Below are 13663 nucleotides of genomic sequence, written 5' to 3' on the forward strand. Positions count from 1 at the left end.
CTGCAGTTACAACCTGCACAATCTCCCTTTTGTTCATATTTATTTATTTATTTTTACCGAGCACTCTGTATTGACCCATGTACCTACTTAACCTTGCTTTTCCACTTGTGTCCAGAGGAGGGAGACATGTGCCAAGTTGTCCCCTAGTACTTATCCCAATGACCCCCACATACCCAGTCAAAACTGGTCTGCTCACAGGTCTGACTCCTCCTGTGATGTCAGCCAAGGCCAAGATAAGCCCAATATGAAATCTTGAGCCAATGTAGTGAAACGAGTTTGATTTAGGAACAGAAACCGCTCAGAGGGTTTTTTTTTAAACACTCATCATCTGCCTTACATAGATGGGGATCTTAATCATATCGATTCAAAGGTGTTGTCTGATATAGTCACTGCACAGAAGGTGATTTAAGCCTCACAGGCTGCACGAGAGAACCACAAATCACGACATAGGCTATTAGTGACTACAAATGAGAGGCGGTCTACTTCAAATATTACAGGGACCCTAAATATACCGTCTGATTGTAGCCTGCATTCCACACAAAATCACTGACGAAGCATGAAAACACCAACTGTGCCTTTTCTTGACTGTTTGTGAACTACAGCGCACACTGACCTGTGCTCAGAGTTTAAGGATTTCTGACAATAAATGAAGTGTTTTGATGTAATTTTTGGTTAATAGCGAACAAGAAACGACGTGTTAAGTATCAGTATAGGTACAGTTGAAAATAGTTGAAAATGTAGCATAGTGCTAAAACATTAACATCAGTATTTACTATGGCAGCTAATTATTTGGAAGAACATTTCCAATTTGCATGTGTGTCCATTAATTTTAGAATCTACACCCTGCCACTGTTTAGCTTAGCTTAGCATATGCACTGTAGGCAAGGTGAAACAACTACCCTGTTATTGAAATGCTATATTTTTCATAAAGTTTGATGGATTTGCCACTGCAGATTATGTCATTTATTCTTGATCATTGCTTCCATGTATGGAGGCTTCGGGTCCAATTTTTATATTCCAATGGACAAAACAAATGGCCAGAAACGTACTTGCTCCAAAGAAAGAGAATCAAAGTTGGATCTCAGATGAGCTGAGACTTGGCTCATTTTTCATGGCTGGGTTTTTGTTGTATGTGCACTTTGCTCAGTGCTAGGTATTAATAAATGACCGTGAGCCTGCAGCAAAATGATGACATGTTTCAAACTTAAATTCATGATGTCTGGTGTCTGGTCTCAGAAATAGTTGCACATAGATATTTTATTGCATAAATGGAGAATGTTTTGTGTAATGAGATATAATAATAATATAATATTATTATTTCAGATACTATCACATTTATATAATTCATTTTTTAAGCTACATTCAGTTGTTTTTCAGGTTATTTAATGGGGAAAAAGTATTCTTTTTTTTACTTATTAATATAGATTGACTGTGTGATTGTGTCTTCCAAAAATAAATTAAATTCTCATAAACCTAGACTTAATCAATTAAAAATGCATAGGAGCAGACATTGGTTTGATGTAGTGGCTGTGATCACCCGCCTTCTTGAATATACTGGTTGAGATAGTTTGATTACATTCTCACATTGTATGAGAATTCATTCACTAAGTGTCCAAGTCCAACGATGTTAAATCCACTTTAATGAATGTTGTAACAGAGGCTAACAGAGGCTAACAGCAGCAAACAGAGGCTAACAGCAGCTAATACCACAAAAGCAGCGGCACTAACTGACAGAAAAGTTCTCAGCCTCAGCACCTCAGTATGCCTGTCATTTGAGAGAAGTGAGCTTCACTGACTCATCAACTCGTATTGGACTCCTTTTAAGTTTTACAGCCTCCTCCACCAGAAATGGCTGTAGACACATATTGACAGCTAGGGTAAACAGCAGACTGACAGCCTACACTCACTATAGATGAATGGTGACCAGAGCTTTTTGTCCTACAGTGGCTACTGTAGCTAGGATTGTGCACCTAAATTGGGAGGGATAAAAACATCTAGAGGTAAGATTTTACACAATGTAACTTTCAGATGAGATTGCATGTTAATATTTGATAATGTATTAAAATAAATCACATTTAGATATTTGGATCAACGCTACAAGATAAAAAGAATTTTAGGAAAGAAAGTTCTAATTGAACACATACAGGATAGACATACAGGATAGCCTCAGAAAGCAAATCAAAATATAATATACTGATACACCTGCAGTGACAATAAAACTGATTTTTGGACTAGAATAGTCTTAAAACACTAAGTTGTGTTAATGGTACAACAGGGTTTTGCACAGGCTTTACGCCTCCTTTATAGGGACTTAAAGTGCATTTTGAGATGTAGACGAGTCATCATCTGCAAACATGTTTGCTGTAATACACTGTGAGGCATGCACAGAGCTTATAAAATTACAATGAGTAGTTTAGAAACCCTTCTGGATAGGTTCTGATCCTTCATGGGTTGATAAGTCTTAAACAGTTCTTGGCAAAAATTTGGATTTCCATCTGAAAGAGACATGATTCCTGGAGTGCGACCAGGACTCTCGAGTTAAGCAGCACTGAGTTATAAGAAAGTAGTCCCATAATTCGTTAATTGAGTCCACTGCTGTCATTCATGTAAGGATTACTTTGTATTGTCATTTTCAAGTGTTGTAAAACCACTCCTCAAAGTATTCTGCAGGAGGTCTCTTCCTGTTAAAAGGGAACTTTTTCCTTCCCACTGTTACCAAGTGTATATTCATAGGTGGTTGTTTGATTGTTGGGCTTTTCTCTGTATTATTGTAGGGTCTTTACCTTACGATATAAAGCACCTTGAGGCAACTCTTGTGATTTTTGCACTATGTGAATAAAACAGAAAAAATTGAATCATAGAATGGAATTATTGTGTAGGAAAGTTTCTGATAAGACTTCAAACTCATTAAATTATGATGCAAACTAATATTTTATGATCTATCTTATTTGATCATCTAACGGCTATCTTAAAAAGTAGCATATTAGTGAACCACTAGGTAATCATTAGTTTGTAGTCATTCTTGTTTTTTAATTAGTAGCTCCCCTCAAGTCCTCATTAACCTGCACCATTAGCTGAGCCACACACAACGGTAACTACTCATTTGTTACTGATTATTTCCAACATTTGTTACTCTTTTTCTTTTGCCCCATGTAGCAAAGCACCACAGAAAGAAGGTGTTTAGTAGGATTTAAGGACTGTTACTTGTTGTTTCTGTGTCTCCAAAAGCAAACGGAGACATTATTTATAGTTAAGCTTCAGCGTCCTCTTTATAACCTCTTCACCAAATGAAATCAACAGTTTCAACATATTTTTCTGATTCGGTGAACAATCAGTCACAGGAACTAGACATTTCTTATTTTTTATTTTTGCCAAGTGCCCATTGGAGAGAGGGCATATGGTGAGGGACAGCTGAGGTTAGCTCAGCAAAGTCAACAGTGACTTGGCAACCAATGAAGGTGAAGCGTGAGGGACACTGACGGCAATACAGAAGTAATTAATTGTCATTGGCCATTGTTGGGAAGTGGTACACTTGAAGGACTATTTTCAGAGTCACTGATGGCTTACTGATCTCCTCCCTGGTCCTCTGCTGGGACTCTCTGTTTTTTAAGAGTTTGTCGAGCTGGCTTTTGGCCAGATGGTATTCATCTGTATTTCTCTTCTTGTGAGCCACCTCCTTGATGTTTCACTGGATCTGGAACTCCCTCATGAGCCATGGCTTGGCACGCTTGCTCTTAAATGAGCTGGATATACAGATGCAGATGGGATTTATGAAGGTGTCAGAAATGTCACTCACATATCTGAGGGCTCCCCGAAGCACCGAGGCACCGTCTGAAAGCCCTCCTACTGCGTCTGTGGGTCCTGATTCAGATTGTCATTCAGATAAATGGGTCTGCCTTTGGTTTTTGTCTGGATGCTAGAACTGTCTGGGACATTAAGTGAGGCTGCAGTTCGTGATATGGTAGAAATACTGTTTTGACAGCAGAGTTTTAATTTGTCTGACATCCACTGTGGCTTCTTTCTTTCAACTTCCACTACAGTTGGGTTTAATGATGTTTTATGTGATGACTGAATAGGAACTGTGATTTTTCTATAAGATCTAATCTTTGTGAACAGCAGTCAAAAATTAGGTTTAGGGAAGCAAGGCTATTCTGGTGATAGTTTCACAATTTATTTAAAATGACTAAAAACACAACAAATAAAGAGTTAAATTTGGTTTAGATTTAATTTATGGTTTAATGTGATTAGAGATTTAATATGATTCATGTTTGATTTTTTTTTCTTCACTTTTAATCGAGAATTAAAACAGTTTTTACTTAATGAATGTGACAAACACCTGCACACACACATGCAAAATCAGATAATGACTGTTGAATTGTTTTTTTTTCTGGTTTTGATTTGTTAAAACCTGATTTTGATATTTTATGCATCCAATTTCCATGATTGTCTGACTTCTTTGTCAGACAATCTGCACTTAATGAGCACACAGTTCACTGGGGGAAAACAAGCCGGAATAACCAAAATTACTTTAGGGACTGGGTGCCAGTGCATCAGCATTAGAGCTCTTTGGTGTTGACACCATGGCCTCACTGGACCCAAAAGCCAATTTAATTAAAGATTTCAGATTTTCTGTGTTGTCAGTAGTTTGGATTCAATAGTCTTTACTATCCTCCAGGGAAAATATAGTTTGGAAACTGCACTTAGCCAAGAGGCCAATAATTCACATCATAAAATGAGTTAAGAACATAAATAAATGCATATGTATACAGTCTAGACTCACAGCACTTCATAATATAGTCATGACCTTTTATCTATTGATTCGTGCTGGAGGACATGAATTTTCCATTTTTCCTTTGTGCCCCTGAACATGACTTTTGAAATGTACTGATTAAAAGAGAGCAAAAAATTCCAGCTATTTTAGGTGGAACAGGGTGGAAGAGAAATGAGTCATCTTGTCTTTCATACCAGAGGCCCAAATACAACTCATACATGTCACAGTTACATTTTTATGTTTTTTAAATGCATTATAAATTTCAATTAAGTTACTTTATTAGAAATTACTGAGTTCGATTTACAAAATTATAATGATGTAGGTTAAAATACTGGCTGCCATGTCTTTTTTCCTGGTTGCCACAGTGACAACTTCCTGCTCTCTCTACAAAAATGCCATGTTTTTGACATGAAATAGATTTCCTATTTAAATGCTTTGCTTACAAATTCATGTTCATAACAGCTCGTGTGCATGAACACAAAAAATTGGATTCATTTTTTGTGACTGTTTCACAAACTGTCACGTGACCCGGCTGATATATCACATGTACATCATAATAAAAACATGCAGCAAACTTCTTTCAGACACACAAAACATAAACAGATTTCGCTAACATTTGTTGTGTGTAGTTATTTATTTAATAGTTTACACTCTCTCAGTGACTCTGATCAGATCAGCTCCTGTGTTTGTGGCCCTCCAAACACATATGTGGCCAGTGGGGAAGTTGTAGTGGGCAAACTATGAAGCATCAACACTCATAACGTGGTTAAAGGTTTTTTCTCCCATCACTTCTTTTTAGGTTTTCATTATATTTGTTGATACTATGAGCCCAACAGTTTAGTTTCTCAGAATAAGAAGCTTTCCATTATTTAATCGCCCGACTGAATTAAGTTGATTGGTAATAGAGACAGTAGCTTCTGGCCCACACAAACTGGGCAGTTCAAGTCATGTGAAGTCCTTGATTTTTCTTTCCTTTTGTCAAGTTGAGCATAAAGTTATAAGCACATAAACCTTTTTTCAGTTTTGGGTTCTCCGTTAAGAATTAAGAAGCATTGATTAATCACTTATTATTCATTTTATATCAGTTTAAACTTGAAATATTTGTCCAGTGTGACTTTGCTTTATATGCCTGCCAAACAGTTCTGCAATGATCCCCTCCTGATTCTGTCCAACCAATCGTTTTTCTGCAGACATACTGTACAAACTCTTTCTCTCACTCTCTCAGTTTTTCTCTGCGCCTTACGTTGTCGCTCGCTGTCGTGAGAGTAAAGCTTAGTAAGCTTAGGAGAGGGGCCGTGCTCAAGCTGTGGATGGCAGACTTTCAGTACTGGGCATGTGCCAGCTCTTTCTGCTGATGCCCCCTCCCTTCTCTACTCACTCCTCCTTCAGCCAGTCCAGTCCCAGCGGAGGCTCCAAACAAAGCCTGCAGCATTCTGGGAAAGCCAGTTTTTCAGAATATGTGGTTCTCGTTGGATGGACTGACACCTGCAGCCTTTAGATCCTCATCTCTCTCGAAGCATGTAGCAGTTCACTGCTTGCAGTGATAAGAGTAATATAATGTGCCTCAGTATGTCAGGTTTAGTGATGTGTACAAGTTGTCAAGTCGGCATTTCTTCACATGTGGCTAAAAAGTAAATAAAAAGTGAATTTGATTAAAAAGGCAGTGGATCAAAAAAAATGTACTTAAAGATTAATCGGGGATTTAAACTGAGAGGAAATGAACAATAAGTGGGTCACTAATTCAGTTAGGTGTGGGTGATACAGCTTCAAAATTCTATCATGATATTTCAAGCAAACTTGTGATAGTGCTATTTCTGACAATATAGAAAAAAATACTGAACAGTGTTTCACTGATGCGTTCACCTTACAGACAGAAGCATTTATTAGTGTAAGGAAATGCATTTTCCATTAGTCAAATGGAAGCAAATGGTAATATAACGTGTTTCAGAAGTGTTTTTCCTTCACAGTACCTTAGTTACTTTGGTTTAACGGTAACTAAAGTAACAACATTGTAAGTCTTCAGGAGCTGGGGATGGGAATTGATAAGAATGTAAACCGGCACAAAAAAGCGAGTGTTTCTGCATCTGCTTGTTACCTGTTGAAGTTAAGGGTCTGGTTGTTTGGGTCGGCATTCACTCAGCCTTCACTCTGGGTTCTTGGCTAGCTTAGCGTTAGCATTTTGCTTTTATCACCAGATATCCTCTCAAGTTTTTGCTTTCACCTTTAGTGGGCATATTTTATTTTTTGCATATTTTGCAAGGTTTTGTGCTTTTTTGGAGGTTGTTGACAAAGCTTTGTTTTTAGGTACTAAATCATGATCCTAGGCTGACATGCTGCTCTCGCTCTTAGACATGCCTTGGCTTGTCTTGTTGCGTTACTGAACGGAAAAACATGGTGTTGCTATAGCAACTATGTCGCTATATGACATTTTTATATCATGTATTGTATTAACATGTATTATCATATATATATATATATATATATATATATATATATATATATATATATATATATATATATATATATATATACATATATATATATATATACATATATATATTAGGGGTGCAACGATACACAAAATTCACGGTTCGGTTCGGTTCGATACTTTGGTGTCACGGTTCGATATTTTTTCGATACAAAAAAATGTTCATGCCTTTTTAATTTGTCATTTATTAAAATTATAAATATATATAAATATATATTTTACGTTTTGCTTTTTAGAAATGAACATTTTTTTTGAAAACCTATGTTATATTTGAAAATATAAAATTAAAATGTTTTGCACTGTTTTATGATGTTTGATGAGGTAAGTAATTGGTTGATTAACAGTTTAAATGTTAATGTTAATTGTTGTTTGTTGAAGCTTTTAATGGTGAAACAACCAGTGAGAGAACTTGAGGTCTGTTGCTTTTCCACAAAGATCTCTGATGATGTCTTTATTTTAGAATCAAAGGAAAAAACATTGGGGTTTTTTGTTGAGCAACACAAATAATGAGGAAACTGGATACACTGTGATGTTCGTATATTGATATGAAAAGTCTCAGGGATGGATGCTTTTCCTGTTTCAGAAAGTACAGGCAAATACTATGTTAAAACATATGTTAACCTTGGATTAGGCATGACTTAGAAGGTTGTTGTCATTTATTCATGAGGACTATTTGGACTGAGTTCAGTGACTGATAAAAAAAAAAAAGAACCATATTCTGATCAGAGTCAGCCGTATATGTTCGAGTAGCAGGCGCTGAATGCAAAGACAAGTCCCTGACCATGTTAGCTTTCGGTTATGGGAGTTGGAGATAAAGATCCAGACAGACTGGGCTGGACTGAGCAGATAACACCAAGGCGCTTCATTAAAGGAGGCAGAGCGGAGTCCTCTTCATGAACATGGTCAGTTACTTGATTATAAACAATGAACTACATATAACAGAAATCAGTTTTCATTGTTTCCTTTAGTTGAGGTCAAATTAGGTTTAATTTATTTGATTAGGTCTTACAATACTGAACCCTTAAAGTCCCCACTGAAGAAGCATCCCAGCTGCAGGCTGACCTGTTTGTTTCTCTGACAGACTTTGTTCAACAGTCTCTATAGTCACTCTTCAGTAGTTCAGGCATCATTTTACAGATAATCTATATGCCATATACAGTCAGTGAGAATCATATTAGCAGCATTTGTCCGATCAATTCTGAACCAACGCAGCGGCTCTCCCATAAATTCTGCATCTACAAAAGCTTCTTCATTTTCAGGTTTTGTTGACATTATCAGAAAGGTGATAACTCTACTTTATGCTGAGGGTGTTAGTAGAGCAGTGGTGGTGGACGGCACTGCGTTATATCAACATATCTTGTCCATCTGATGTAACATAAATAGGATTGCACAGATACGGTTAAAGGAGTATGAGACATAGCAGAACGCCGCTTGTAAAGCGCTTCATTATTTAGGGTGGATTGCAAAAAAAGGGGCATTTTGGGCAGTCAGTGTTTTCTTACTGAGCAGGACATACCTGATATAGTAGAAGGAATGCAGCATCTCTTAACTCTTGCTGGATACCCAAACATGCTGTCATAATCTAAAGTGCTGTCACTGAACGTCTCTGTTTTTACTGCCTGTGTTTTATTGATTGCATTCTTGTGTTTTGTGTGTTTATGGTTATGGTTTCCTTTTATCACTCATGTTTCTGTCTCTTAGTGTTTAAGCTTACATGCTTTTGCAACTTAACTTGGTACTACAGCTAAAAATGAGCTTGTATGATTGAATCTGGCATATTTGCACGATGAACTACATGTTAATGAATGTGCAGGTTCCTTTATAAATAACTTACCATATTTGTTTTTTGAATGTTTATTATATAGATCAGTGCATAATATTGAGCAGATCCCAGTGGTAGCACCACCATGGCCTTCTGGGAGTGGGGCGTCTTGGCACTCGTCTTGGATGTTGGCAGTGGATCCTTTGGGTTCTGTGGGTTGCACAGTGGGGTCTCTATGGATCCTGCAGATGTTCAGTCAGATTGTGTTTTTGTGCTAATCAAGCCCTGTAGCTACATCCTCTGCCCTGTTTGGGGAGGCTGTTGCCATCAGGGAGTGCTTTAACAATGAGGGTTGTGCTGGTCTGCTAGGTTAGATCAGCAGTAAAGTAATCCCCATATAAAGTCTCACAGTAGAACATTGCATTGTGAAGAGGTGATCAGTGGCATTCACTTTGGCTGTCGATAGTTTGAAATTTGTGGCTAACTGGTGTGCATTTTAACAAAACAAATACTGTTATCTTATTGTTATCAAATGAGATTTGGCAAATTGTATGTGTTAATATGTATGAAAAGGACTGAAACACAGTTTAATTGTAGTTTACGGAACAAAGTAAGGCAGGAACACAACTGCAGATACTGACTGAATGATAATGCGACGGTTCCTATCCTTCTAGGTCATTTACAAGACATACTCCTCCTAAGAGTTAGTCACATGTCTTACATCTTAAATGTGTGTATTCAGGAGAAACATTCACATGCATATACATATGTCCAGCGATAGATGTGGATTCCACACTTACATCGTGTTGAACTGCAGCTTGAGTGTGACAGTCGGTGAAAGAGGAAGCAAGCGTGTGAGAGAGGGCGCGAGTGAATGAGAGGATAGGAAGATATGTGCAGTTGATGTACGAGCAGCTCATATGGAATATAGAAGCTGTGTGTCGTGGTTACATATGGTTTACTGATGCAGTCTTGTGCGCAGCTTTAATTAGACAAGCCGTGTGAACTCTCTAATATGTGTTATTAGCTGCAGTGTGTTTTTTTTAAAAACAGTCATCACATAAATCATCTAAAAATTGCTGTGAGAGACTTTAAAAATGACTGAATGGTTTCTCTGGCTTACAGCTACTGCCAGAGATCCCCTATAATGTGCAGCTCTGCCAGAGCAGCGTCCAGTGATGTTGGTTTGCCCTTTGTGCCTTTGGCAAGCCAAGCTCATTTCACACATCCATCTTCTCTCTCCTCTTGCTGCACGTTCAGGTGTCAGCACATCCACCGCATCCCTGACTGAGCATTGCTTGTCAGTGGATGGGAACCTAGACATCAAAGAGGACTAAATAATGAAGAGATCTATATCAGATTGTTCCTGTACCGAAGAACACAGAGTAGACACAAGGTGCAGCTTTAATTTATGTGCCTTTTTTAGACTGTACAAAAAGAAAAAAACAAGCAGGAACTTAAAAAGCTCACAGATATTTAACTGAGAGAGACGTTTTTATTCCCATCTGAGGTGGAAAAGTTGATAGAAGAAAGGAAGAAATTCAAAATTCTGCTTTAGATGTTTTCTGCAGTGGAGTTTATTAGCGGGATGGTATACAGTAAACAGAGTATGAATCTTTGAAATTAAATGATCAAAAGCTTAAGAGAGCACAGCACATAGGAAAGCATGGAGACATGATGTGGTAAAAATGGCATCCAAACAGGAGGGGTGGGAGGGGGTGTCTGCAAAGATGGATGCTGAACTTTTAAAATACAGCTATGTCATAACATGTATATAAACTCAATTAATTGAGAATCTATGTTGGTTAAAATATTATTCATTCTATAAGTAAAGTGTGACAAAGTGTTAGTACAAAAGGTAAATTGAAAATAAAGTCACTGGTCATTAATGATGTTATAATTATGTAACGTAAATGGCAGCTATAGCTAACAATCCACCAGAACTGATCCTTCCAATACCGTACAAGTATGTTTTTAAGTGCAGTAGGCAGCTCTGGTCTTTCCTTTAATGCTAAGGAAGAAGGACAAGGATCCTCACAAGCACACGAAAAACTACACATGGAAGATGGCGGCTAGTGTAGCTGCTGCGACTCAGTAATTAAAAAAGGCAATCATGTTCACACATGGAAGTACTTTGCAAGTAAATGGAGATGCCTGATTCACAAAGGTACCATATATATGAGTGATGCTTTTGTGCTTTTTAGACCATGTGAGGAAATACTTCCAATTTAGCAAAGCGCCTAAAAGACTGGCATCCAGATCTGTTAACAAAAATTCAAATGGAATGAGCTCCACTTTAAGATCCAGTGTAATATCCCTTTAAGTTGTCCTAAAACACACGTTACTATTGCTGTTGTGCATTCATCTGATGTCCATAGGCTAAAATGTTTAAGCTATTTTTATGCAAGTATTGATGCTGTTAAGCTACTTTGCAACCATCTTAACATTTTAATCTGTGTCCTTTCAACAAAATATAATGTTAAATTTTGTAATAAGCAGTCCACCACTACCATGTCTGTTATTTAAACGATAATCTTTATGTTTTAATTATGGTATCAAATTGTGTATTGAGTGGCATTACTTCTACTACATTTCTGGCATCGGGACATCCCTACACTTCACTGAAGAACCAAAGTGCGTAGAACAATGTGGAGACTACAGGTTCGTCTAAATCCAGGATTTTCTGTGTGCAGTTCTTAGGGTTCCACAATCACTTGAAATGTAATCACAATGAGTCGCAATAGCTTGCCACAATTAAATGAAACTGATTGAGTGATACTGAAAATGCGTGCTCTGCCGACAGAACGCAAAGCAAGCGTTCCATAAATCACTGCCTGACAACATGTCTGTATGTGCCAATCACAGCTGTTCCCTGCACCCCTCAGCTTGAAGTCGAGTCTGGAGAGATACCAACATGTTAAAAGACAACTATACCAAACAATTCAAATTTCTGGCACCGTAGAAGGTTAAGAGCTTGTCCTTCGAAGCCGATTATCATTCGTTATTAGGGATGGGTATCGTTTAGGTTTTATCCGATACCAGTACCAAACCGGTACTTTTGAAACGGTGCCGGTGCTTAAACGGTGCTCAAACCGGTGCTCGAACCGGTGCTTAAACGGTGCTCAAACCGGTGCTTAAACGGTGCTTAAAGAATGGAGAACACAAAATTGGTCCAAAAACCTCTTATGTTCAGCTGTTTTTTTGTAAAAAGATTACAATGTTAGCCTTTTCTGCAGCTATAGGGGATTTATGGCATCACTCTTGGCTGGAAGCAGTGCTTAAACAATGGAAAAAACACAAACACAAAAACGTAAATTACACACGAACAACATTAAGCTACTCACGCAGAGAAGAACGGCTGCTGCTGCATCATCATCCGTCATCATTTCTGCTACACTGGCAGGGCTAGGGGCCAGGACTCTCCTCTTCGGGTTTTTGGGGGATGTTGCTAACTCCGGGTCCGATAACAGGACACCACACCTGCAATAGATGCGCACGGTGTGAGGTCTCGCAGCAAGCTATCAAATACGGCGCATTTCTCGACTTTTAACAAAATGCTGTACATCGCCAGGTGTTTCATCAGATTCGAGGAGTTACCTCCTTTGCACAGTATCACCTTAAAGCACTTGTTGCAGGGTGCTGACTTTGCATCTTTTGCTGTGAAGTACAGCCAGACTTTGACCACTTCGCCTTGGGCGTTTTCAATCTGTAGCTCTACTCTAAAAGAACGTACGTACCTGGGCCCACCTACTACGCTCGCAAAGGTAAAATGATTGGCTAGAATCCAAAGTGTATGACATTTCAGGGAAAAAAAGCACCGAAATGTGCGCTGCTTTTCGGTCTGGTTACTACCGTTTATGTCTGAATCGGTGCCATAATGGCACCGGATCCCGGTACCCATCCCTATACGTTATTATGAACTGCTTTGGATTTAGTGAAAGTGATATTAACCACGAACAAATCATATCCAAGCAACACAGCTGACTTATTCAGCCGCTTGCAGAGAGACTATAAACTAATCTGTACTCAGTGTTTGAAGGCCAAAAAAGTGCAGTGGTTGCTAGCATGAATCATCCAACATCGACTCAGATTTCAATGAAAATGAACCTGTACATTGTGTCAGTGTCCCCATCCAACCCATAAAGACAGACTAAAATCACCAACAGAATCACCAGGAGATACAGTTAACAAAAAAGACTTCAGGAAAGTAGTCAACAACAAAAGATATGTTATTGCTTTGCACAGTTATTTTTTCAGAGTGGTCAAAACTATATAAAACTATATAACACCAAGATGGTAATTACCAACACAAATCACCATATTTTGAACACATAATACACAGAAACTTGGATTTTGAAACATAAAACAGCAAACCTTGGCACACAATAGAAATAAGTTTTTTTGCTAAATTTGCACCACTTATAGACGATTGTTCAACTCTGAACCCAAACACACATCTTTCTGCCCTGGTTTGATGCATAAATTCTTTTCTACATTTACTCAATATGAAACTTTGAGTATTCATGGTTTAAGTGGTACAATAACTGAAGCAAAAACTAGCAAGAAAAACTGCCAATAACTCACAAGTTCGTTTCATGACACACATCTTTATTTGAAATGTTTGTACCATATAGGACTTAAA

The 13663-nt window shown here is 38.0% G+C and overlaps 1 protein-coding gene across 2 annotated transcripts in view; it reads left to right on the forward strand.

Annotated features, from left to right (window-relative positions):
• Positions 1–13663, forward strand: part of igsf9ba (immunoglobulin superfamily, member 9Ba) — an 87924-nt gene that overhangs the window by 1394 nt on the left and 72867 nt on the right. The window lies entirely within an intron of this gene.

The sequence above is a fragment of the Neolamprologus multifasciatus genome, chromosome 14 (genome assembly GCF_963576455.1).
Source record: "Neolamprologus multifasciatus chromosome 14, fNeoMul1.2, whole genome shotgun sequence".
Lineage (NCBI taxonomy): Eukaryota > Metazoa > Chordata > Actinopteri > Cichliformes > Cichlidae > Neolamprologus > Neolamprologus multifasciatus.